Here is a 23,039-nt window from a genome sequence, read left to right as displayed (position 1 = left end):
GATCTCAGTAGAGCACTTATTTTATCTCCTAGTTTGTACATAATTGAATAGGTCAAATTACTACACCATGATTATTAAAAACAGAAAACAAGCAAAAAGCTGTTATTGCACTGCATAAATAGAAATAAATCGGAAATGTGGTACTTGCATTGCATTGTCAGATACATGTACACCTGTATTAATTATTACAAATCTGGTCCTTGGTTTTGATTAACTGTAATCCATAACATGTCAGGGACAGCGAAATCTGTACAAAGGAAAGTAGAATTGTATATAAGCACAATGAGGTCCCAGTGCAGGCACTAAAATAGTCTATGTCTTGGATTTGACATAAACCTAGTTGGGACCTTTTGGTGATACAGTATGTGCACAATCAAATAGCCTGTCGGTTGATGAATTACTGTGTATAGATTTGCATGTGATGGCAAATTATTGTTTAGCAGATCCAAAATGAAGCACCAAATGACAGATATTCTTTGTGACTCTGACAATGAAAAGAAGTAGACTTGGTACTAAATATTGTAAAGTATTTTAAGGAGCCTGTTATTTTAGAAGTTCTGCTTTGCTGACTTGATGAGATTTTTTGCCATATTTCTATGGACAAAAATGATTATTTCTATTGCTGACTATATTTCGATGAAAGAGAAAATATATTTATGTGCAAATTTCCATGTAGAAAATAAATAAATCTGTAAAAATCTGCTTGACTAATTACTCAGTCAAAAAAAAAAAAAAAAAAAAACAACAACTAAAAAGAGAAAGCGAGGCGAGCTTTCTGAACGTTTGTTTTGTTTACCTGGATCTCTTTGTTCTAGATCTACTGAGCCTTGAGGGACCAACCAATCTAAACATTTATTTTCATGTTATGTTTTTCCAACTAGTCAATAAAGAATGATGCATTATGACTTTGCCCGAGTCCTTTTCGTTTTTTCATCTCAAGATCAGGAGATTGTCGGCTCGCTCCGGCAAACCGTTATCAGCACCTGTCTATGTTCCACCCTGCTGTTCTCCATCTTAGGTGCTGGAATATCCCTTTGGGAACATCAAATATTCATATCAGCCAAGCTAATAAATTAAAGATGGCTGTACAGTCATTATGATTTTAAATCAATAGCAAACCCAGGTAACCAGGAAGAATAGGAAAGGGCCTTTATGCTTGTGATAACGGCTATCAATCATTTGCACGACGACACAAACAAAGACCATGACACATCCTATTTATTCATGTCCCTCTGCTGTACTGAATGTTCCTCATCTGAATTGAAGATGACCAACTCTATCGATGATCACAGGCTTCTGAGATTCATTTCTCCACTGGGGACCATATGTTTGATCACAATTCAATTTGACATCAAAACTTGTACATACACAAAATAATTGATAACTGTGGTGAGGGAAGATATTTGCCAAACAAAAAATATTCCTACGTAGTCAGAAATTGGACATGAAGCCCTCTCAAGTTTATTTAGGTATATAAATAACTATGTAGCCTAATGCATTTTGTATGTACCGGTATTTCCCATAGCAAAAAAAAGCATTTATTTAAACTAAATTCTGCAATTGTCAGAAAGCTGCCTATCTAGATAGCGGAGTGAATGTATACAATGGAGTGGGTATGTTTACATGGATGTCAATTAATGGGACACTACGTTTTATTCACAATCTATTGGATTTTGACTAAATATCTTCAAAACATTTTGGCTTTAATAATAGTTCCCCAAGACATGGGTAAGAACAAACCTGCTGCACTCAATAATTTTTGTTCTTTCAGGAACAAAGCACTTTTGAACATGACATACTTTTAATTGACCCTTCGCATAGACCCACCCCCTTAGTTACTGTTGCTACATCCAACAAGCCATGCCGCTCTCATGCCACACATCATGTTCGCAGTGAAAAATACATCGCAGAGCAAAGGGGAAACTGACAACACGCCGACAGACAAGACAGAGCAGGTTACTACTGGCATGAAACAAAGCCTTAGCTTTCAAATTTTGCCATTTTTAAAGAAATTCAAACAATAAATACAGTTGTGTGGCTCTTTAACGTCTTGTGACATCACTGTAGCACATCAGTTCAAGCGGCATGTGAACCGATCATCCCTTCCCATGAATGAACATCAGAAAGTATATTATTTCACCTGTGGAAAAACGTCAATACACACAATTTTTCAAGTTTAAGTCCACGGATTTAAACTTGTCAGACAAAATGGTGGATTTGACATTATGACTGGTCAGATTGCCTGTCAATCAAGCTCCCTGCGAAGGGTCAATTATGATTTTAGAAGTGGGAAGTTGGAAATTTCTGATAGCACATGAAGGTAACATTAATATCCAGCAACATTTAGTTTATGTAAAATAAAAATGAACCATGATTTGCTACTAGAGAGCATTTGATTGGACAAAAATCAACGTCACAAAAAATGTCACACACCAGTTTGTTCTTCAGTTTTACTATAAGTATATCAAGGCTTTAAACTTAAATTTTCTAAACTTTTTTTTTACTTAATAAACATGACCAAAGAGCCACAGCACTCTTTCAATCTTATTTGAGTAGAGTAGTGGTCACACATGCAATTTATTGCATTTTAAGCTAATTGAAACCTCATTCAGTACTTCGGAAAGGAAGACTGAGAGAAGAAAAAGCCTCAGCTCACCCTTAGAAGCTTGGCACTCATTAGGATGACTGTACCCTGTGAAGCGTGCTTTGTGTACATATGCACCACTCGAGGCTACAGAATACGATGTGCTTCTCATCATCACAGTGACAGCACATATGGTTTCAGTGGAAAGCGTCCTCTAACGCAATCATTTCGTAGTGGTCTACTAAGAGCAAACTGTCTAGAGACGAGGGGATGGGTTGCCCTTGCAGACTTATCTGCACATAGTTCATTTATTCCTAAAATGGAAGTGTCAACTGTGCCTAGAACCGCTGTGAGAGTCGAAGTCACAGGAACAAATGGTGTCTGAAATAACTCTGCTTCGTGAAACACAATATCCTGTGCAATCCATTAAGCAGAGATGGCCAGTGAGTCACCAGCAATGCACAAATTAATGGAGATGAAATGTAACTCACTCCACACCCCATCCCATCAGCAGACAGAATGGTACTTTGCGAGAGCACAGCATCAACATTTCAGTCGGCCCATTCCCTTCTGCAAGGGAAAGAGAGCGAGAGATAAAATGCGTGGGAGACACCGGTGACTCAGACTGGATACACACTTTTATCGGAAGGTCACTCAGGCTCTCCTCTCCAATTAAGCCGTGCTGAAAATGTTAAAAACTGGTCACTGGACTTTTTGACGTACTAGACTTCAGAAGCATCGGAATATATGTGCCAAAAAACGATCCGGTTCCCATAGAAAAGAAAAATTACAACTGAGATGTCTTTCATATCTCAATTGTTTCTCCAGTATGTATATGTGCATGTATGTCTGTGTAAAAAAAAAAAAAAAAAATATATATATATATATATATATATATATGTGTGTGTGTGTGTGTGTGTGTGTGTGTGTCACCAGTTCCATTCACCATGCCTGTCACAAAACCAGTCATCTCAGCACACAAAATTTCCCATCATCCCCTCTGGCTACCACCTATGCGCACTCAACAATCACCACACCTGTATGCCATCAGTCTCATCATTCCCTCTATATATGCCAGCACCAACCATGTGGTTGTCTGGTCTCATCATTCAGTATGGAACTTCTTACCTGTGCATCAAACTTACTTACCAGTGCATCAAACGATCCCGACCTTCGTCTTCTTCTGTCATCTGTGTATCACCATCTACCTATCTTCAGCCCTTGAGCAACTTCTCTCCAGAACATGCACACCAGATAAGACTATCATTCTCATGCCAGTATCATCACAGTAATGATCTGCTAACCAGAAACTCACCTGCTATCTGCCTGAGTGTTGTTCAATAATCTGTTCATACTCTTACCTGTGTTTGCATTCTTCTGTTCCGTGACCATATACATACGTAATATATATATGTATGTATGTGTAATATATATCAAGTCAATTAAACTCCTGGGATATTGATCTAGTCAGTCAAGTAGCAGAGTGGGTTGTTAATCAGTTTCAGCTGCTTTGATGTTAATGAAATTAACAACAGGTGCACTAGATGGGCAACAATGAGACGACCCCCAAAACAGGAATGGTTTTACAGGTGGAGGACACTGACATTTCTTTTCCCTTCTCATCTTTTCTGACTGTTTTTCACTAGTTTTGCATTGCACTGATCCCTAGGGTCATTGTCTCTACTGGTAGCATGAGGCAATATCTGGACCCTACAGAGGTTGCACAGGCGGTCCAAATCCTCCAGGATGGCACATCAATACATGCCATTGCCAGAAGATTTGCTGTGTCTCCCAGCACAGTCTCAAGAGCATGGAGATTCCAGGACACAGGCAGTTACTCTAGGAGAGCTGGACAGGGCCGCAGAAGGTCTTTAACCCATCAGCAGTACTGCTATCTGCTCCTTTGTGCAAGGAGGAACAGGATGAGCACTACCAGAGCCCTACAAAATGACCTCCAGCAGGCCACTGGTGTGAATGTCTCTGACCAAACAATCAGAAACAGACTTCATGAGGGTGGCCTGAGGGCCCGACATCCTCTAGTGGGCCCTGTGCTCGCTTCCCGGCACCGTGGAGCTCGATTGGCATTTGCCATTGAACACCAGAATTGGCAGGTCCACCACTGACACCCTGTGCTTTTAACAGATGAGAGCAGGTTCATTCCTGAGCACATGTGACATAGGTGAAAGGATCTAGAGAAGCCATCAAGAATGTTATGCTGCCTGTAACATCGTTCAGCATGACCAGTTTGGTGGTGGGTCAGTGATGGTCTGGGGAGGCATATCCATTCAAAGGATGCACAGGCCTCTACAGGCTAGACAATGGCACCCTGACTGCCATTAGGTATCGGGATGAAATCCTTGGACCCATTGTCAGACCCTACGCTGGTGCAGTGGTCCCTGGGTTCCTCATGTGGCGAGAGTATGTAGGCAGTTCCTGTAGGATGAAGTAACTGATACCATTGAATGCCCCCCCCCCCCCCGCTCACTTGACCTAAATGCAATAGAACACCTCTGGGACATTGTTTTGGTCCATCCGACGCCGCCAGGTTACACCTCAGACTGTCCAAAAGCTCAGTGATGCCCTGGTCCAGATCTGGGAGGAAATACCCCAGGACACCATCCGTCGTCTCATTAGGAGCATGCCCTGACGTTGTCAGGCATGCATACAAGCACGTGGGGCCATACAAACTACTGATCACCGTTTTGAGTTGCTGCAATGAAATGTCAGCAAAATAGACTAGCCTGCTGCATAATTAATCCACTTTGATTTTTGGGGTCATGTCCAGGACATTTACAGCACCCGTCTCACCCGCAAAGCCCTCCGCATTGCAGGTGATCCCACCCACCCGACACACAGCTTCATACATCAGGCTGTCAGGAAGCTGAACTCCCTCCCGTCCTTGCCCCCCCCCCCCCCCCCCTCTTTTACCCCATGCAACACTGAACTCTGACACTATGAGCCCCCCCCAGCTCCCCCCCCTCACCAACTTAAAAACTGTGACCAGCACCTGTCACTTGTGCAGCATTGGACTGATCACTACCTCATCCAGCATTGACTGCAAACTACCTCTTCGGATAGTCTGATAGAAGGACTGTTCTCCCTACTGACAAGCTTTTCTTGCACTACACACATATCTGCACAGTTTTGTTTTATTTAACTGGCTTGCACTCTATCTATTCTGCCATATGCCTTATGCCACTTAATCTCTTTTTTTTTATTTTTCTACAATGTCCTCAGACTGATAAGCTCTTTTTGCACTACACGTATATCTGCACAGTTTTTGTTTTTATTTAACTGGTTTGCACTCTATCTATTCTGCCATGCGCCTTATGCCACTTTATCTATTTCTTTATTTTTCTACAATGTCCTCATTTGTATAGTTGTATGTACATATGTTTAAACTGTATTTATCTGTATCTGAACGTGTTTAATGTTAACTGTATGCACCAAGGGTCTGAGAGTAACGCAATTTCAATTCTCTGTATGTATGCGCCGTACATGTGGAAGAATTGACAATAAAGCAGACTTGACTTGACTTGACTTTCGTTCTTAACACATTACCCAGTCCATATCAGTATAGATATCCAGCATGATATTTTTCCCCATTGAGATCTAATGTTTTCAAAGTGTTCCTTTAATTTTTTTGAGCAGTGTATATAAAGCCTATTTCTATTAGTATCTATCTATAAATATAAAATATTGTATATAATTATTTTACATATCATATTTTTGTCTATATACATAATACAATTTTTATTTACATATTTTTAATATCTCTCTTTACATGAGCACACACACATATTATACAATATGTAGTTACAATTAAACATTTATTATTAAATTGTATTTATTTATACTGAATTTATTTGTTATTAATACATTACAATAAATAAACAAATACAAATATTTATCATTACCACCAAAAACAAATTATCAGAGCTACTTTTTTTCTACCTACAAATTGGGTATAAATACATTCATATATTTATTTTGTTTCTCTTAAGTAATTTCATAAGAAAGAGATAAGACAAGACTGAAAACTAAACGAAACTGAACTGAGTAAAGAAAGAACAACCTTTATCTTATCTCCTCCTTTCCGTGTTTGTTCTGACATCACATAAGGAGTATCATCTTCGTTTGAGAACACTTAGAATCAGATAAATCGCTGATGGACATTCAGATAAGTTTGCAAATTTCAAACATTCCTGAACGTTAGTACGTTTCCTCCTAGTCAGAGGATACTAATGCTTCCTGCCATGTTATCCCCAACCCTCCTTTACATTATGATGAATGGAAATGGCTGCATAGGGAGCAAGATGTGAGTTGGTTTTAGCAGTTGCTTTCCTAAGGGGCCGGGTATAGGCAGAGGAAAGTGGGAACTTGTTAAGAGATTGAGCCAGTGCTTATGAATGAGTCATAGGGAGTGTAGCCCACATGAATGGGCAGGTGCCACTGCAATGGAAAAAAGAGAAATAGAAAGAGACATAAAGAGAGAGGGGGATGAGGGGGTGACCGAGAGGTATAGAAAGAGACCTAGATAGAGAGAGCGAGAGATCCCTGGAAAGCTGATTAGCATCCAGCTCATGCCCACACATCCACCCACACACTCTCCCTCCTCCGTTTCTCTTCCTCCTCTTATGAGGATGATGAGCGTAGGGTTCCTCTTGTCTGCGTCCACCTCCATAACAGCCCTGTTGCGTCATTCTTCTGATTCTTCTTTATCTGTTGCTGTTAAAAAAAAAAAAACACTTGAATGGTCCTAATCTAAAAAAAGCAGAACCACATAAAACCTTTAACCAGAGAGGAATGATTCACATGAAAAGCTTTTCAGCCTTTGAATTTTCCTCCATTAGTGAGAGGTATTGTATAACATAATATATATATATATATATATATATATATATATATATATATATATATATATATATTTAAAGATTATACTCGCCTTCAAAATGTCTTTTGGGTGAACTGGACTTCTTTGAAACCGTGACTGTCCCCCAAGTCGTCTCGTTTACACAGTTGCTAATTGCTAGGATGTTCTGTGTGATTTCCTGGTGGTTGCTTACTGACCCAACCAGAAGCTTGAATGATATTCCAGTCTCTTCAATATCACTAAAATTTATTTTTACATTCATTTTATGAATTACCAAATTCGTTAATGTAATCACTTAAAACGTAAACTTTCCTCAACAGGTCACATGATTTGAGGTATTATTCACTCAGTCTATGGCACAAACGATGTGTTACATGTTATCACAATATCAGTTTACTCTAGAAATAAAAACAAATCGAATTGTGATTTTTATGATAACATTTTTAAATTAAATTGTTCCAGTGCTTTCATATTGATGTGCTTCTTGCACAATTTGGCCAAATTGTGATTAAATATCAACATGACTATAATTATTTGTAGTGTTATAAGCAACCCAAACACAGAGTGGATGCAGAGATGGAGTTTATTTGATGCAGCATTTAATGCAAAATTAGCTGCTCTGAGACACTGAAAGCACTGGGTCATGGTCTGTTCACGTGTAAATAAACACAGCATCACTCTGAAACACGCAGTGCATATATTTGTATCGCAGCCTTTGTGATTTAAAAAAATCACACTAAACATTATTACTATTGCTTAGCAAGCAGCATAACATGAAGCATTCAAGCATTCAAAATAGATAAACACTTTTTATAGTGAGGCAAGTAGAATTTTTCTTGCATCGCAGTAGCCACGTTTTTACACAATCACCAAAACGTACATTTAACATGCATTATGTTTAAGTCTCTCTTAAGTTTGGGATTAAGCTCTATATTGAATTTTAAGATTGACTGATGCACAATAAACTGCTTCAGTCGAACACCCTGTTAAATCATGGCATTCTTTATCGCTGATTTGACAGCATTTGCTGATTTATCACTGATTTTGAAATTCTTATTTTATTGAAAGAACTTTGACTTTAAGGTAGTAGATAAACATTTGTCAAAACATGGCTTCGCAATATAGTAAATGGCTCTCAATTATGTCAAGACCATCATAGAATGTTCCACTCTGACAAAACAGAGTGACACAAGCACTCTTCACATAGGCATACATCACAAATCGACCCAATTTGACTGTCTCATAATCAGTGGCTGTAAACAACGGGACTGCAATGACAGTAGCACAACAATTGTAAATCTGTGCGATGAAGATTCTGGGGAGTTGCTTGATAATGCTGACCTTGAGTTATTAGCTTGTCTAGCACAAACAGCACTGAGTGCTGCCGCTTACTGTGAGTTCATTTAAATGCAATTGACCTCTGCACCTTTGGTTTATAGGTAATGGAAGTCATTTCCCTCTGCCTGACACCGGAAAACACAAAAGAATGCATACCAACCCCAAGATGTGGCCGTGTAAAAAGAAAGACACAAAGGGGAGCACATTCTATTGTAGAAGTGTGACTATTCCGCTTGCCGCAGAATGACTCACAGTTGCCATGGCAACTTTACCACTCACCACTTTCTAATCGGCTATTTCAACAGCCCGACAGAGAGAACCAGAGCTGAGTAAAATGCTACATGCTGGAAATAATCAACGCATGGTGCTGGACAAAAATGGTGTGACAGAAATTCTAAGTACACTTTTAAAAATGTTCCAAAAGGCAGTGATATAATAACTATTTTGGATTCCCCAAAGAACCTTTCAGTACCTGGGTTTCCATCCAAATTTGCAAATTTAACTTATGTGCAAAATTGGAATGTCGCATAAAACATTTGCGAACAACCACCATTTCCATCCAACGAGTCAGAGAACAAAATCATCACTTCCTAATAAACTGGAGCAATAAATCGCTAAGAAAAGTATAGAAGCTACCGAATATAATAATTTTCATATATAATAAATGACTTGCGCCTCAGAGCAAGCAGACGAAACACAATGAATGCGGTTATTGCTTTCGGAGGTGGATGCTGCTGTTTGTGAACGAAGTCATGTAAGACATTTCTGCAATTATACAGAAATACTTAGATGACAGATTTTACTCTGGCATTTCCGAATGACCATGACAACATTTCAGATGCTGTGGAATGAGATCGGTCTGCTGGTTAGTCAGGTTTTTTTGATGGGCTTGTAGGAATTTATTTGCAAAATGCTTTTCTATCTCTCATTATTCACATTAACCCTTTTTTGCATAAGTCAAAAGTCACCTCAAGCAAGCGTGAAAACTTTTTTGCAAATTAAGGAATTTTTATTCTAAATTCAGTGTTTCCATTACTCGTTTCTGATGCGATGCTTCAAAATGCGTATAAAAGGAGGGTGATGGAATTTTTTAAAAGAAGTTTTTAAAAGAACCATTTTTAAAGAAGACTTTAATCATCTGAAGAACCTTTTTCCACTATAAAGAACCTTTTGCAGTGATGCCATAGATTGAAGAACCATTTCACTAGCTTTCAGTGAACCATTTTTTTCTTGGTGAAAAGAAAATTTAAATAAGAATCTTTTTCCGCTATAAAGAACCTTTTGTGCAATGAAAAGGTTCCAATGAACTTAAAGGTTCCTCATGGAATCGTATATGCCAACATAGGACCTTTATTTTGAGGAGTGTAAATGAAACTGGTTGACAGGTGTTTGGGAACAAGAACAATGGCATGACTGTGAAAGCGGGAACACAATGATCTGAGTCTTAAATAGGTAATATGATTGATGGAGTCAGCAGGTTTTCTGTACGCTCAAACTGTTATGCAACAAAGAGTTTGTTTGTCGCCATTCATTTCGAGTCCATTTGAAAAAGTGGTTTGAAGCCAAAATGATGTGTTAGTCGAATTTAGCTTTGGACCAAGCAATCGAATGTGTAAAAGCACATTGACATTGTACGTTTGAACACTCATCTCCTTTGGACTAAAATCAGAACACAATTACCACCTTAATGTACAAACAAATTTATCATTGTTCCTTGGTTGTATGCAAAAATCAAGCTAAGCTTTTAATAATCAAAACAGGACATTGTGAAAGTAACGAGTTCCCAGAAATAAAATGTACTTCTAGGTGTCCCGCTAGCATTATGTGTTGAGGAACAAATTAACCATTTTAGATTTCTTGCCATTTACTAGGATAATGACACTTCAAAACTGCATTCTGACTGGTAAAGAAAATCAAGCTTAAATTATGAGCTTGGTACACGTAATGAAATGTGTAATGGGGTTTTTCCTGTCTGACCTCAACTGAGAACTACAAAGGCACTGGCAAAATTAACTTCTCTTTCAATTTTGAATGGATGGACTATTGCAGAGGTCTCCAATTTTCAGATTGAGGTCTAGGAATCAAGATTGGCTGCAAATAACCTTGAATTAATTATTTGCACTTCTATACTTGATAAATACACAGGCTTAGTAAGACTTTTCTGGTTATTTAGAATTTAATAGGGCATATATGGCATGCCATTTTTTTTTTTCCAGATCAGCATTGTTATTGTTAACTAAAACTAGCAATTTATTTGTTAATTGAAATTAAGTTGTTACTAAAAACTAAAACTCAAAAATTTATTTGTTAATTGAAATTAAGTTGTTACTAAAAACTAAAACTCAAACTGAAATGAAATGATATGTATATAAAAATAAATGAAAGTTAATATTAATGTTAACTGTCCTGAAATCATAATACAGAAAAAAATAATAATTTTAAACTATTTTTGTCACTCGTTTAATTGTATAGTATAAATTGCTTTCTGAAACACTGCAAGTTACTATTGATTAAATATTTGCTAAAAAGCAAATATTAGAGACTTAATTTCATACTCTGTTGTACTAAAACTGAAACTACAACTTCTTGCTAAAGTTACCATTTGTTTTATCATATATGAGAACCTGCCTGCAGTTAATCTAAAATGAGATTGCTGGCTGGCTATTCATTTTAATATATACAGTATACTTGTCCAACTTCACCTTGAGAGTTTAAAATTTATACCTTTTTCAGTCACAGCAGCAGTTGCCAGCAATTCATGCGTCATGACCTTAAAGAAAAAGTCTTTTAGCCAACTCGCTGTGTTACACAAACTATGACTAATATTGCTTTTATCTCGTCACCAGGTAATAAAGCTCAATGTGTCGCCAATCAGATGCTCCATGTTAAATAATGCTTGTCTGAAATGGCGTATGCTTTGGTATAAATTTTAATAAGCAAATGAATACAAGGAAGTCAAACATCATTGAAAAAAAGCTTTTCAGATTCTCCTCAAGGACTAATGACTGTGTGTATTTATAAGAGGAGAAAGAAAAAGAGAGGCAGAGAGAAAATTTGATAAACCCAGTGAACATCTATCTATAAAATAAATTTGATTTAATGTTCATTTAAGGGTGTGTTTATACTTGTACTTTGGTTCCCTTGACTTACTTGATCTGGAGCAAGAAATAAAATGGTGCATTTAGTCCTGGTTCACTTAGTCTTCACACTGTTATTTTTAACACAACCCTAAAGCTACAAAACAAAAGGCATATGGATACTGCCACATCCCAATTGGTTTTATGATGTATATTTTGCAAACTTAAACTGCTGTGTGCTGGATTAAATGCATTTGTTGTATGCATGTACAAATGGGGGTATTTTTAGCTGTTAATTCAATGTAAGCACTTATAAAATGTGTAAAGGAGTCAAAACAGCACCAGCAATTCCTCCTTTGCACACAGAAATCTACTGTAAGGAGATGGTGGTTCCAACGCTACAGGCGATAATGTCAACATATCTATTATTTTATTTAAAAAAAAAACTGTCTTTGGTCCGTGTTGTGTTCATATTTCAGTCAACCACACCAGAATTTCATTGGAAGCAGACAGAGACCCACTTTTTCAGGGAGTCTCAGCCTGCTTCTTAGGTGTGCACCAAGGTTCATATAGCAGCATTCACACTTATTCAAATGAACCACATTAACAGAGCAATCGCACCAGAGTTTGTTTTAATTGAAATTTAAAGTGTAAATGTGCCCTAAGAGAAAATGTAGGTTTGACAGAGTCATTTCAGTTCAAACATACAGTACCTGCTCAGAAAACTGCAGTGTTTTCTCAGTTAAACCTGAAATGTTTGCCACAGCAGATGTCCTCGCACCAAAAGTCATTAACTTCGGAGTGTGATTTGTCTGAAAGGCCAGACTAATCTTGCCCATGGATGAAAATGTTCTTATGTCCAAGGAGAACAGATTAGCATATTTAGCATGAAAATAAACAGTGAGTCATGTTTTGAAGTGTTATCATACTGAGGAACAATTCAGCCTCTACTTATGCGGCATAGGTATAAGTATAATAAGATTTGTTTTTGTTTTTTTGAACATATGGTCTCTAACGTCAGCAACAAAAGGGTGCAACTATGTGCACGGAAGGTGTGTATATTTATGTTCCCTATCCATTACCGTGTGACAATAAAAGCAAGAGCTTTGCCAGTTTCGCGGTGAGTCATCAAACCTTGCTTAGTCCCAAAAGGATGCAAATACAGAGTAAGGTCAAAGTATCTTGATGAGGAATTCAGATAACAGCTGATTCACTCAGACATCATGGTCTTTATGAATATGTAAAAGACTACACCTGATCCATGTTAATCATGCAGAATGTAAACTGCAGCCTCGCAAATGCACAAACAGGGGATGCAAACCATAAAAGTGAAGAAGTTCTAGGATTCAAATGTATTTCCACGCAATTCACGGTGGCCAAAAAGAACATAATAGGAAGACAGACACATGCTGTGCATACAATAACTCGGTGCTTAATGCTGCTCCTCAAGACAAGGACGTTTTCTGAAAGAAGTCATTAAATATGCATATGTTACAGCATGGTGCCTACATCCTACGGTAAATCCCCTTATTGTTGATATCTGCATGGAGCTGTGTTGTTAATTTTAAAGACCCGTCTGCCCTTTTGGTTGTTTAAATATTTATAAAGATTCTTCTTCTTCTTTCAACCTTTGGCTCATATCCTGCTTCATGTTGAGTACTGATGATTGAAGGGTAATTTATTTCATAGAAGAGTAAATAACAGCTGCATCCTTCCTTATTCTGTATACTTATGATGTTTTAGCACTGAATGGGTGCTATCGATGAAATAAGGATGGACTGGAAATATTGAATATTAGGACTTTATAACTATTCTGGTTGCTCTTCTTTTGAGAAAGAAATGCATTTTAGGAAAAAAGAAATGCAATTTACATTTACATTTAGTAATTTTGCAGACGTTTTTATCCAAAGCGACTTACAATTGGGGAATACAAAGCGATTCATCTTGAAGAGGCAATCAGACAGACGAAGTGCTCGTAACACCAAGTCTCAGGCATTGTTTAAATAAGTACAAGCTCGCAAGGGAGGGTTAAATAAAAGAAAGATTTTTTTTTTTTAAGTTTAAGTTTAGGATGAAGTCAAGTAGTGTCGAAAGAGATGAGTTTTCAGTTGTTGCTTGAAGATTGACAGGGATCTCGCACTCCGGATAGTGGTGCGAAGATCATTTCACCAGCCAGGAATGATGAACGAGAATGTTCTGGAGAGTGAGCCTCTCTGTGATGGTACCACGAGGCATCGCTCACTAGCAGATCTCAGACTTCTGGAGGGGATTCAGTTCTGTTTTAAAATATTCTAAATGGGATCATTTCAATAAATATAAAATATCAAAGAACAAAAGTTGTATCAAATTTAATTCATTCCTTTATTGTTAGAAAATAACAAAACTCATTACATTTATCTTTAATGTCATATAAACAACCAGTCACAACTGGGTATCGCCTTTTGGTTCTGACATGACTAAACTAATGACTGTGGTAATGACAGTTAATGAGTCAAATTAATTGAGAAACTACTCCAAATGATTCATACATTTTTGTGAATATTTTTGTCACATCTTATGGTCCTCCATGCAGAAATAGGACTGTATGCTTTTATGTGTGTCAATTCAGGAAACACTATTTTAGGGCTGTTACAGTATCAGTGAAAGAAGAAACTTGTGAAACAGAATTGAACGACGTGTTCCATTTTTTTTTAAATGTTTCAAATTGTAATTTTTTAAATAATTAATAACAATCATATTGTTATCACAGAATCGTTTTAAAGGTTTGAAGGACTTGGGTGACAGTGCTGTATGAGACCAAACAGATTTGATTGTACCTCTTCTATTAGTCTCTCAATATCAGTTTTCAATATTGAGTGTAAAATTGAATGGCCCTATGTTTTAACAAACTGCCATACACACAAGAAAATTAATTATTTAGTGCAACAATAACAAATAACAACATAGCCTAATACATTTAAAATAACGTTTTAAGTAATGAATAAAATAAGATTTTATAAGACTGTTTCCCTCAAAATGCTTCAAAAGCATTACCAGAAAATGGCCTACATTCATTTTGTAGTGATGGGAGAAAATCTCTGTCTCTCACAGACCACTCACCACTAACCTTACAGAAACAACGGTGACAGCCATCAGCCCGCGTTGTAGCTAAAAATACAGTTGAAAGAGTTTGATCGTTTCCTTGCTTATTTTCACACCATTAACAGGTCGTCGAGTCCCTTCACCTCATAACAGCGCGAGAGCGGGAAAAGCTCCTTCTCTCGCTCAGCCACACAAGCTCAAACGCTGCAAAAGCGCGAAAATGTTACGCTTCAGTCATTTGTTGCCATGGCAACTGTGTCCTGATAGTCTGAGCCAGCAAGCTTTCAAGAGTTGTGAACAGTCTATATATATTAAATTAGATTTTTTTTCCCACTGAGGCATTAAAACAGAAATTATTCTACTTCAATACAGCCAGAAATAAAAACAATGAGCCAATTTCATCTTCTCTTCTGCAATCGCAGTATTTTTAAAGCAACAAAATATAATAATATAAAACAAGTTTTATATAGCCTACACATTTCCAGAGCTACATTATAAGTCAGTGCTATATGGAAACAACAGATATTTGTGGGTTTTCTTAATTCTGTAATTACCCTGATTTCCACTAGGATACTGGGAGAAAAACAACAACAACAACAAAAACTTAACTTGGTCTTAACTTGTCCAGCTTGGCTGGTCCTTTTGCTGGTTTTAGAGAGGGCATTTTGGGGCACTTTTGTAGATCATAGGCCTACATTCTACCAGAAACGTACATTATCTGTCATTGACTTCTCACAGTGAATACAAAGTATTTAATCCAAAACAAATTCTAAAATTGACTGATGGTTGATATCTGTGAGTTTTTCTGTAAAGGAATATGTCATTTTATTAGGTTCTCAGATATATTTTTCTTTATTAAAAGCACTTTTGAAAATGACAAATCCCATCTTTTTCCTTGTCCTCAGTCAAAGTAGACCTACAGCTTTCATAGTTTTGTTATGCTAACAACTGTTATTTAGAAAAAAATCTCCATCAATAACAAGTTTAAGTTGTTATCATTCACATCAATTGATTAAAAACATGAAATTAATCATAAATTCTAGAAATAAATGCTTTTTTACAACTGTCTCCATGTTTTTGGTCAGTCCTGTCACGTTTACATAAAACTCAACATAAAATGTATGCAATAATAGCAGTTTAAAGTGGCCGACCGTCAGGCCCTGTCACATCCCTGTGACACGGCCTTTCAAATAAATATCATTGTTCTTTTTTATTACCTTTATTGCATATAATATGTATTTAACGCATGACATTTTAAAACATTATTTGAATAAATAGACTTTACACTGTAAATTTGAAGCTTTTTATGCTCATCAGTTTTTTTTTTTACTTTGTACCTCTTTTACCTAGGCCTATATAGATATAAGTGTCATCTATATTAGCTTTGAGTAATGATGACTGTAATTATTCCAATTCATACAGGTGGCAGTTAGATGACTCCAGTTAGTGCAGCTGAGAGACAAAGACAATGTTGTGAACAACTAAATGCAGACCCAGAGAGAATGGAAAAACATCTTCAAAAAGAAAGGGAGAGATGGAGGCAGAAAAGGAAAGAAGGAAAAGTATTCATGAGTTCAATGAGCGAGACCAAAGACATAGGTGCACACTATGGAGAGAGCAACAGAAAAAAATCTAGGCTTAAGAGAAAGGTCGCAGTTCCAGGGCCAAGGCCTTCAAGGTTAGAAAGGGCTACTGTCACAGTATCACTTCATATTTCAGCTTGGTAATAACAGAGTGATACCATGATAATATCTACATTATTACCTAGTAAATGACATGCAAATTCTGCTATTACAATGTAATTTCCTAAGCAATAATGTAGATATTACTATAGTATAACCCTGTTGTTACTGAGCGGTAATATGATGTGGCATCACTGTTACTTTACATTGTGCTATTCAGTTAAATGTCTATTGATTACATTTGCTGTATCATAGTAAAATGTACTTTATATATTATGAAGTTATATTTCCATAGAAATACACAGTAATTGAATAGAGTAGTGTAACCTTTTAATGACTGTTAAATGGTTGTGTGACAATAACTTTACCAGTCTAATATTTAATTAACATTAAGATTATAATAATAATCTAAAATAGGAATGCTTATCAAAACTTAAGAACACAAAACATAACTTTTTCTGCATCAAAGAAATCCATAAAGTCAGTCCTGTCACGCCAATGCCAGTCCTGTCACAGGAAATTATGATTGTATACAATTGTACTGAAATATTGATGAATTAATCTCTTTAACTGTGTAGATGAAGGTGGGGGTAAATATACACTGCTATGTTTTTGTAAAAATCTCCTATGTAAAGGTAGTTTTTTAACAAGTACAGTATATGAGTGCCTGGCAGATATTCTGTGATTTTTGTGTACTACAGTTGACCGAAAAGTTGCTTATATTTCTTATAGGAATTACAAAACCATGTTAAATACAATCAGGGACATGTGACCAATAAGAAAATGCTATTTGTATAAAATAAATGTATTAGGTAACCATTCTAACATATACAAATTTGTCTGTGACAGGGCCTGACATTTTAGGGGGTGAAATGCATATAATGTATTTATTCAATCATAAAAACATGCTGAGATGGCACGATATGTGTTTCTCATAGTTTAACATGTCCTCCATATGACTCAACGTTCAGATTTAATAATAAGAAAAATCGTCCCCATGTTTGTACGTTTCTGGTAGAACGTCCCAGATGACCAGGCTGGGAGACAAGCTTAAACCTCCAAAAACCAGCATGGCCGGACTGCAAGACCAGCAAACTTTTTTAAGCTTTGTTTAATTCTAATATCTTGCAACACATATAAAAGTCATAACTACAGTACTATCTTAATGCTAATTTTATTATGAAATTATTGCATCAAGCTCCATGTATGGAAAGTTGTTTTCTATTTCAAACATATCATTTGTTTGTTGTTTCAACAATACAGTGATACTAATTCAACAGACAAATAATGCAGATAATTTTTTTTTTTTTGCCTCTTGTTTTGTATTGAGGGTCATTTTCAAGTATGTCATGAATAAGACTAAATGCTTTGTCGTGATATCCCATCAGTGCATCACAATAGCCCCATTATTCAACTAAATTAGTCCTTACTGTCATCTATGACTGTCTGTTGTTCAAAAATGAAACAGTACTGCAATAACTCCCATTAAAACATTCAGTCAGTCTCTAATTACAATGTTTTAGCAGCACTGTGTACAAATTAGTTGATTTGTCATAGTTATTTAAGCTATCAATCAAACATTAGTGTTTGACATAAAAGAAAATAATAAAATAAACATTTGTTCTAATAAAGAACTAAAGCCTGGATCTAAAATGCATTAACTATCTTTGCCCTCTCAACCTCTCTACTTATGTTGAAACACCTGCTACCAAGCATCTGAAGGCAATCTTAGCGCCTTTTGCTGTAGACCAGTGCTATGATCAACACATCACGACTCACTCTCATCCTACACCCACTCATTTCAAAGGCAATAGCATACAGTAGTTCAATTTGCCAAGTGTCATAGAAGGTGCTAGTACCATAACACTGCCACCTACTGTACAGCTGGTAATATGTGGACATGGTATTAATCACAATCATTTTTCTTTTACAGCACCATACTCCGGAGCTCATCATTACACGTGAATTCACAGTGTGACTCACAAAATGCCCTGTTCATATGACAGTTTGCATACAGTTGCTTATTAGAGTTGCTGCTATATGAATGACTTGCTAATCAGTCAATCCCCTTTTTTGTTCTTGCAAAAACCACTAAATATTACATGTATCCCTAGCGGAGACCTTTGTTTGTACCTTTATTTCAGCTGACAAGGCACAAGTTTATCCATCATATTTTTAATAACTGACACCAGTTTTTTTTTTTTTTTTTTACCTCAGTGGAGACTGGCACTAGCCACGTGCAAACAAATTTTGGATCCAAAACGTTCAGATGACACACTGCTAAAATCTACCCCTACTCTGTGAGACACATTTAAAGGCAGTGGAGGTTATTTAGTTTACATACATTTGTTATGCTGGTTGAAAGTCTCTTCACCCTGTTCATGCAGACATGATACGTCATCAGCGAGTTCCATTACTCTATTGCAGACAGCAAGAATGGAAGGCGTTATTATTGCATATTATGAGCCTTGTACTGTAATGTTTTCTTAGCGGTGAATGAAACATGAGGTAATCTGACAGAGATGCATTCAACTCTCTACCAACACTGCTTAGCTTCTGGACTGCCTTTGTGCGTTCATGTGTTTTGGAGGAGGCCTGGCTTTGGAGAGTGATTTGCAGGGAGGGTGGGATCTTATGCTTTCAAAGCTTGCCATCGATAGCCTTTAACATATTACCATATGAAGTGACAGACGAAATTGTACATTACGGCTCCGTTCACACAGCAGGTGTTAGCTTGTGTTAACGTTAGAAAATGAAACAATGTCGCAGCATATTACTGAATGTACTGCGCGATCAACATAGTCCGATAATGGAGTTGTGATTCAAAGAAGAACCGAGTTATTAGTTCTGTAAAAGCTAAATGTAGGCTATCTAATGACTTGGTTCTTTTTGTGAACCAGAAATATACAGCATCAAGTTGTCAGATTTTTGAACAAATGACTACAAATCTTTGTAGTGAATTGTTTAAATGACAACATATTGTCAGAAGTGTTTTATAAAATTAATTCAGTATATCACATTTTGTATTGTTTTAGAGTTGTTAATATATAGTTAAGGCCAAATTGGACTGTGTTTATGCCGCCTCTAAAAAGACTGCGAAAAGTCTGTGTAATATATTGCAGTAATAGTGTTCATTGTTTTATTAATGAAATTATCTAATCATTTCACTATGGAATTCCATATTTATTCCAAACATTTATTCCTTAACCTGTTAACTGTCGGTTCCACTTTTTGAGTATAGGCCTGAAAATGACATTTCCAACTTAAATTGTTATACATTTTGAATGGTTTGGAGATATAAGGTTGGTCTCTTTTTAAAGAAGACACTTAGCAGATTATTGTAGAGAAGAAAGTTTTAAAAAATTATATTACAAAAAAGTTATGGAAGTTTAAGTTTATGAAAATATAAAATGTAAAAATTTTTATATTTATATTTTATGTAAAATATATATTTTGACCGATATATATTTACTCTAAAACTCCTAGAAAATAATAAAAAAAAAAAAATCTGAAGAAGTTGTTTTCCAAATTTGAGGTTGATATCTCAAAATGTATAGTTTTGTGTATCTCCCTCTATATCTTATTTATTCTGACTTTGTCTGTTTCCAACCGGGTTTTAGACTCATTATTACCCTTTACAAATAGATGCTCACTTAATTGTTTACTTTGTCAAATCGATGGCAAACTGTGCATGATGTTTGTGTCCTCTTCACTGGCATAGGCCTGAGCAGACATCAGTGTAGGATGCTTCCCATCGCCCTCAGGCTCCCAGGCTTCCTGCCAGTGTGCTCTCCTTTTAGTCTGTGTTGCGTCAAAGCACGTCCTTTGCAGCAAGATCTACACCCCACAGCGTAGCCGGCTAAGAGGGATTAATTTACCCATCAATGAACAGCTGGAGGGACTTTAAATGGCCATTGAGAAGGAGGCAAGGTGTGTTGGTGTGAGGGGCTGAATGAATTAGTCACCTACTTCCTCTTTGGTGGATTTTTCAATCAGAAACACGAGAGAAGGGAATTAACTAATTATTTTATGTGTGTTTGTGTGACTAAAGGGAACTTTGATGCCAAAATCTTCAAATGTGGGGTTTTACTTCACTTTGTTATTAATGGATGATTACTGTATAATGTTTGAGGAAATTTGGGCCTTTAAATGGCATTAGGCATATGCGTCTGTTCCCAGTTGAGCTTTTACTCTGCATCATAGATGTGAATCAAAGCTTTTATCTCATTATGCAACAAAATGAATCATGTGTTAATTCTGTTCTGTTAAAATCCCTCAGTCAAATCAGAAAAGATCATTAGTATCACCATTATCCAATATAGTCATACTAGCAAAACATCTTTATAATTTATGTATTTATTGTTGAACAGAACTAAGAGCGTCTACTCCAAAGATTATAAAATATGAATAACTAGGTCCTGATGATTATATTAATGACCATCACATGCATATTATATTTAAGGTTCATCAAGAAAAAGGCACAGTATTTTCGGGTAACTACTTTCTCAGGTAATGCATTATTGACGAAATCCAAAGCAGCGTATTTGATCACAAGCCGTACACAACTGACAAATTGTAATTCATTATTCTTGGTCTAGACAGGAATTAAATATTTAGTCTTGCTTCATACAAACACAAGTAGAGGGCAGCATTGCTAAATATTAAGGCTTAAATCACGGCAATACCACTAAAACTATCAAGGGGATAATTGTGAATTAGTGAATTTTAGCGATGGCTAAACATATTAGTAAACATTAGTTTGGCTCGACATATTACAAATGCCACTGAATTGAATGCCAATGTATTCATGTAATCATAAAATTCCCTGATATTTTCAGGTAAAAATGCTTTATTTTCTATAGATATAGCATTTCTTTACATTAACATATTAGTTTGGTTTGACAGATTAAAAATGCTCCAACTTCTTAAAATGCTTAAGTGACATTTTAGTGCATTATTATTATTATTAAATTATTTATAGAGATTGGCATTAGAGCAACTTCTATCGAAATTATTGAATCATTTATTATTATTATTATTAGATGTACTTGAACCATTTTTATTGAATAAGTTTATATTTATTATATATATATATATATATATATATATATATATATATATATATATATATATATATATAGTTATATATTTATATTATTTATATTTATTATTTTATATATACTTTTATTTTTATATATTATGATTTATTTTTTTATGTTATTATTGCTATTTTAATATACAAACAGCATACTTGTGTATTTGTTTTCTTTTTATTAATTTTCTGTGCTAAAATTCTGTGATATTTCCAGGTTTGTTTGTTTTTTAATATATAATATTAAATATATAATATATAATAGAATATATAATATATATATATATATATATATTCTACCAGGATCAGACCATTTTCAGATTCTGTCATAGTGGTGCCACAGCCGCGGTGTGTTTTTCATCACAGCAAATCAAAATCAGACATTTTTCAGTAAGTTCTTGCAATCACTTCTGCAGCTCATAAATATTGTGACTGATATTCATGAATAAGTGTTAGATGAATAATGGAAAACAGCACTAAGTGAGTTTCTGTAGATCCAAACCATGTGAGAAAGTCCTTGAGCAAGTGCTTCCTTCGGCCACCCACCTGAAGGTCAGCATTTGCTGGGAATTATTATACATCAACAGAACCCCCCCATATAGACGGTTCATGTGATACTTTCTTTTTCTTCTCCTCCTCGGAGATCAAAGACCCTCCATTAAGGATCAAGCCGTATGGGAAGGAGCTGCAAAATATTAGCTGGCATGCAATATCATACCACAGCAATGGGAGGAAGGCAGGGTGTGCCAGTCAAGAAAGCATGCCAGCGCACAACTATGGGAGTTTACATCAGAACTGAAATCGTCAATATGAACCATGTGTTCCACTCTCAAGGAGCTCCTTGCCTTGAATACAACATCTTAATGAACTCCATGCTCAACGGATGGCGGTTTTCCACATGGCTGAACAGCCCACAGACACACTAAGTCTCATCTATTTAGCGGTCACGCTGTTGACTTCCAGGCCACGTTTTAATGAAAGTCACGTGCTGATAGGTGACAGTCCACAGATACTGCTGCCAGGCCCCACCGGTGACCGCAAAATAGTTTATCTGAGTTTATCTGGCCACAGGTGTGTCTTATCAGTTATTTAAACTGTATAATAGATCAAATATTCAGTTGAATTAAGCCTAATTTTGCATTCTTGAAGAGACTTCTACAAAACTGACATATTATGGCATTTTCATTCAAATGAAACCACAAAAGATCTTGAATAAAGCCATAGAATGAGCAGACAAAAATTATATATATACATATATATTATACATATATAAATATTATATAATATACCATTATATATATACAATGTGTGT

Source organism: Barbus barbus (assembly GCF_936440315.1).
Source record: "Barbus barbus genome assembly, chromosome: 9".
NCBI lineage: Eukaryota > Metazoa > Chordata > Actinopteri > Cypriniformes > Cyprinidae > Barbus > Barbus barbus.
The sequence above is the reverse complement of the archived record's forward strand: the minus strand, read 5'-3'. Positions refer to the sequence as shown.